Genomic DNA, 6,147 nt, shown 5'->3' on the forward strand with positions numbered 1-6,147 from the left:
ACAAACATCATATGTATTCACTCATAAAAAAACCCCAAAAAAACCCCAAAGAAATCAGCCTACAATTCACAATCACAGAGAACTTAGACAACAATGAGGACCCTAAGAAACACATACATCGATCTAATCCACATGGGAAGTAGAAAAAGACAAGATCTCCTGAGTAAATTGGTAGCCTGGGGACCATGGGATAGGACTTAAGGGAAAAGGAGAATAAGGAAGGGGATCAGAGAAAAATGTATAGCTCAATAAAATCAATAAAAATCATTTAATAAAAAAGAAAGAAATAATTCCATTCTTAAAAAAATGCCCCAACCCATTTATCAGGCTTGAGCCTTACTCTATTTGATCTGCATTTCACAAAGCAAATAGACTAGTCTTTTTATAATATAAATTATATTACTACCCTATCTGTAATCCTTTGATAACTTCAAACTGTATTTTTGAAAAAAAAAGAAAGTATGTTTCAAAGTTCATATCCCCTAAATTTTCTACTTGATTGTGCCTTTGATTTGTGTGATACTGTTTATAGAGCATTCCCTGGCCTGCACATGTTCTCATTATTCTTGGACGTGAGAGCTCCTACTATGTCGGTAAGAGCTGTAGGAACACTTGGCTCTCTAAGTTGGTTTGGCCACATCTGTGTCTTCTCTGAGTCTAGGCTCATGTGTTTTCTCCATTAGAGATGCTTCTCTGACCAGCTAAAATAAAAGAGTCCCAAGTCACAGCCTGCCATGTGTCATGACTTTATCATCACTAACCAGGAAAACCTCGGTAAGTTATGCTTGGTTTCTGCTTCCTCAGCTGAAAATAAAAATACCTTATGGAAACAATCACCTTATAAGATGGTTTGAAGGATTTAACATTGTGTTTTAAAAGCTTGGTAGGGACTAGTAAGTGTTTACTGCTATTTTTGTTAGGAGAATTTATTTTCTCTGCTCTCTTGCTAGAATACAAATTCCAAGTTTAGCTGTTATTGCTCATCCATAAGATATGGTACGTATAAGACTCATAAAAATGACCTTTAAATGTTTGGATGAAGTGATAAATACTTGTTTCTTTTATCTTTAAGGGCCCCTTTTCCATTTTTTCTTTTGTTTGTTTGTTTTCCATTCTTTTGAGACAGGGTTTATGTGTCTTGGCTGTCCTAGCTCTGTAGGCCAGGCTCGTCTCGAACTCACAGAGATCTGCCTGTCTCTGTTTCCAGAGTGCTGGGAATAAAGGTGTGCCCCACCAGTATAGGTCTCCTTTCCCTAATCAGCTTCCTAAGGACTTTTCCAATGGCTCGTTGCTTATTTTGCTTTGTGCTTTTTATCCTTCTTCATTTCCTGGAAGTGTTTCTCTGGCTTCACCAGTAATCCCTGTGATGGGGTTCCCACCATATAGCTTTACTCCTCACTACAGACTTGTGATGGAGTAAAACATATATTCTTCTTTGGGAGGAGGTCTCATGATCACCGGACATTGACTGACTTTGCAATTTCCAACAGAGATTATATGTCCACTTTTCTGTTTTGTTTTGTTCTGGTGCTGGGCACCGAACCCAAAGCTAAGTGAGTACTACCATCCCAGCTCAATTCTCTTGTAGGTAGTAATTAGTCATGACTGTCTGTCATCTCAACGTGTGTGTGTAAACAAAGAGTTATACTTGCTAAAGTGGCTTGTAAAATCATAAGATAGTATGTAACTTTGAGGTACTGTCAAATACACCAAGCGTGCTATTTCTACCTATGTGTCTGTCCACCTGTTACTTAAGATTCAATATATTCAAATTAAACTAATGTTCTTCCTTTCTAAGCTGAATTTTCCTCAACTTTATCTTTTCTTATTTTTATATTAAATCACTCTAAATTCTTGATTTTACTTCTGTGTTGTCTGTAAAAAAAAAAAAAAATCCCGCCTATTCTTTCTCCCCTCAGACAGTACCTGTCTAAGGTTTGCATCTGTCTCTATTGCATTCCACCTTAATTTTGAGCAGGATCTCACAGTGCATTGGAGACCACCAACTCATCAAGACAAGATGGGCAAAGAGCTTGAGGGATCCCATTATTGCTACCTTCCCAGCACCAGGTTTACAGGATGGTGCTGGGCTCTGAACCAAGGTCCTCAGGTTTGCTTGGGGAGTGCTTTGCTAACTGCATTGTCTCCCGAGTCCTCTAATCCAGAATTCTACAAACCTTGTGACATGTATAAAGGTGTACTAGACATTTGGTCTTTACTTGCTTAGTATTTATCCATTTTTCTCTAGAAATAACGATTTGCTTTTTCTATGTAATAGAAATGTAATGTAATGGTGATATAATATTTAGGAAATATTAATTATTGTATTCATTTCTTTTGTAATAAATAAAAAGGTGTTTCTTTTCTCAAGTAAAATGCCCCTTTTGGTAAAAGGATGAAACTATATTCCAAGTGGGAGATACTGTTCCGTTTTCCTAGACCCCTAGTACTGCAAGTATAAGATGGTTGGAGTCTATACTCTGCTTTATGATGTGAGAACTGCCAGTTTCTTTGAGTCTATTAAATTTTCTGCAGACGCTATCTATTCAATAGAATCCTTCCTACAGGAATCTTCCTGGTAAAGTCAGATTGCTTCAGGAAAGTAATTATACAAATCAAGACACTAAAACTGTCAAAGTCTTATACTGACTTTAGTATCCCCACAACTCTGAATTTCTTTTCCAATCATATATTATATGTTTTCAAATACTTCTAAGTCTATTAAGAATTACCATAAGGAAAATGTGGTACATTTACACAATGGAATACTACACAGCAGAAAAAAATAACGACATCTTAAATTTTGCAGGCAAATGGATGGAGCTAGAAAATACCGTTTTGAGTGAGGTAACCCAGACCCAGAAAGACAATTATCACATACTTACTCATAAGTGGTTTTTAAATTTAAAGCAAAGAAAACCAATCCACGGATCACAATCCCAGAGAACCTAGACAACAATGAGGACCCTAAGAGACATACATAGATCTAACCTACACGGGAAGTAGAAAAAGACAAGATCTCCTGAGTAAATTGGGAGCATGGGGACCTTGGAAGAGGGATTAAGGGGAGGGGAGAGGCAGAAGGGGAACAGAAAATTGTAGAACTCAATAAAAAAAGAAAGAGAATTAACATATATAAAGGGATTTTTCAATTAACATCGGTTGACTGATTCACATAACATTTGATTTTCAATGCTTTTTATTAGTTCTTCAATACTTTCTTTCATGTGTATAAAGCATTTTGATCGTGTCTACCTCACCATCCACTTCCCACTCCTCAGGACATCCCTCAACACTTCCCTCTCTCTTCATGTCCTCTTTCATTTATTTATTTTTAAAATGTTGGATTTTTATCATGTTTTAAAAATGAATGGCTCCTGATAACAGTCAAAATGTTAGGATTAAGACCTCTATTTCTTCGGTTTCAATCCTGCCATCCCTAGAAAAAGAGAGCAAACACAAAGGATAATTGAAAATTGTGAATCTTTCCTGAGTCTGATTAAACTTTATGCGCAGTTCCCTTGTCCCCCATGGGCACAGCAGAGGTCTTATCTGAAGTCCTGTATCCTCAGTATCATGACCTTCATCTTGGATCCACTCCTGCACATCATGCAATTAGACTACACTGGCCTCATTTTTTAAGTAGGTACAATTGCACTGCAGGCTCATATAAAGTCCTCAAAATTACTCTCCAAAATTCAGACAGAATGGCTGGAGTGTGGACTACTGCATTGATGATGGGTAGTCAACATTAGCTGGTGATCAGGTAGGGATGGATGTTTTGTCTCTTCTTAGAAAATTCATGTTGTCACTCAGTGAATAGAATTACGGTTTATAATGATTTATGAGCACTGGAAAGAAAGAAGTTAAGTTCAAATCCAGTGCATACATTGCTATCTTTTGAAATTAGTCATATTTTAATGGTTTTCTTGGAATGTTTTCCTCTTTACATATCTCTTCAACATGACTATTTCTGCCGTGACTGTAAAGAGCCATTCATGACTTTCTGTGTACAATTATAGGTTTCTAGCCTGTCATACATGAAGGCTGGAGCTGGATTTTATTGAGGTATAAACTTTACAAAAGGAATATTTTTGTTATGTTTTATGTGTGTGTATAGGATGTGTATGCCTATGTGTGGGTGGGGGCTGTGTATAGGTGTGTATTTGTGTATATGGGTGTGGTGTGTGTATGTGTGTATGGGATGTGTGTTTAGATGTGAGTGTATGTATAGGGTGTGTGTGTGTATAACTGTGTGTTTGTAGGGATTATATAGATGTGTGTGTATGCAGGGGAATGTGTGTAGGTATGTATGTATAGCTGTATGTATGTAGGGCTGTATAGGGGTATATATAGCTGTGTGTATGGAGGTGTATGCATGTAGCATGTGTATAAGTGCATGCATGTAGGTGTGTGTATGTGTCTGCATATGTGTGTGATGTGTGTAAGGGTGTGGGGGGTAGTTATAGTTGTGTGTGTCTATAGGTATAGGTATATGCATGTATAGGGTGTGTGTGTAGGAGTGTGGATGTGGATGTAGATGTGTGTATGTGGGGGTGTATTGTAGGCATGTGTGTGTATAGGTGTGTGTGTGTATGGTTATGAATGTAGAGGTGTGTATAAGTGTGTGTAAGTGCATATGTAGGGGTGTGTGTGTGATGTGTGTAGGCGTGTGTGAGAGTAGGTTTAGGTGTGTGTATGTGTATATAGGTGTGTGTAGGTATACACATGTATAGGGTGTGTATGTAGGGGTGTGTATGTGTATGTAGGTGTGTATATGTGTGGGAGGATGTATGTGTAGGCATGTGTGTGTATGGGTATGAGTGTAGGGGTGTGTATAAGTGTGTATGTAAGTGCATGTGTAGGTGCAGGTGTGTGTGTGTGTGTGTGTGTGTGATGTAGGTAGGTGTGTGTGCTGGGGGGGCATGCATGCGGAGATCAGAACATAACTTCCAGAACGGTATTGAACTCAGATCCTTAGGTTTGCTGGCAAGAGTTTATATCCACTGTGTCATCACACTAGCTCTCAAACTGGAATATTTTTTATCCAAGAGCTCGGGGCTATGGTAGGATTGTAAATTCAAAGCCAGTCCAGGGTACACAGAGAGCTCCTGTCTAAACATAGAGGAAGCAAAAAAGATTGCTTTATTTATTCTTCCGGAGAATGTCGGTTATTGAACACATCACCATTAGCTGCCTGAAGAGTGTGGAAGGTAGGTAATGAAACATAGCCAACCGGAACTTAGTAGATCTATCTAGGCTGAGAACAGCCACTGCATAAAGGCCATCAAAGGCACAGGGGCACAAGGCGTGAAGTTACATACAGAAAAATTTCCCAAGACCTGGGGGCACTCAGGTGCTTTCATGTCCACTGTGAAGGACGAGGAGATGCTGAAGATGACACAGCCAGAGACAAGGTGCAGGTAACAGAAGCATCTCCAGCTTTTCCCTTTGCCCTGTGGAGTCTCAGACTTGGAGCCAGACTGCTGGTTCTGGGAAATCCCAAGAACTCTATAAGCATTCTTGTGTCTTCCAAGCTAGCTCTGAACTAGATTGAGACTAACTCTCCCCGAAGTCCTGTTGCCTCTGACCTCTGCAGTGGCTTCAGGGTCATGAGACCTCATTTCTCACACAGCCTCACTTGGTGCCTCCAGCTGTGCAGATTTAACAAGCCTTGGCCTCACTATTCCCTGGCTAACAAAGGCTCAAGGAGGTGGGAAATCCACAAAGACCTCTGTAGGGTGATCTGGGGGTGTGGCTTAGGGAAGGTCAGAGATTGACAGACCTTTGTAGGAGGATCTGGGAGTGTGGCTTAGAGGTCAGAAATCCGCAAAGACCTCTGTAGGGTGATCTGGGGCTGTGGCTTAGTGGTAAAGTATACATTTAGCACATGTAAGGTTTGACTTCTAGCACTACAAAAACACAAACAAAAAGTGTCCTGCAGGTTGTTGGATCAACACACAAGGGAGGTGATTTGGCCTAGCTACTGTTTTCTCCTCTGAGAAAACAAGAAGCTGAGCCTTGGGGCACATGCCAAGGAATCGTGAGACCCAATTCTGTCTAAGAAGGCTCTTCAGAAGCCATTTCTCACAGTACATATTAAAATGCTCCTTAGCATATTCTTTGAAAATATGGCAACACCCGGAA

Source organism: Myodes glareolus, chromosome 8, assembly GCF_982192425.1.
Source record: "Myodes glareolus chromosome 8, mMyoGla1.1, whole genome shotgun sequence".
NCBI lineage: Eukaryota > Metazoa > Chordata > Mammalia > Rodentia > Cricetidae > Myodes > Myodes glareolus.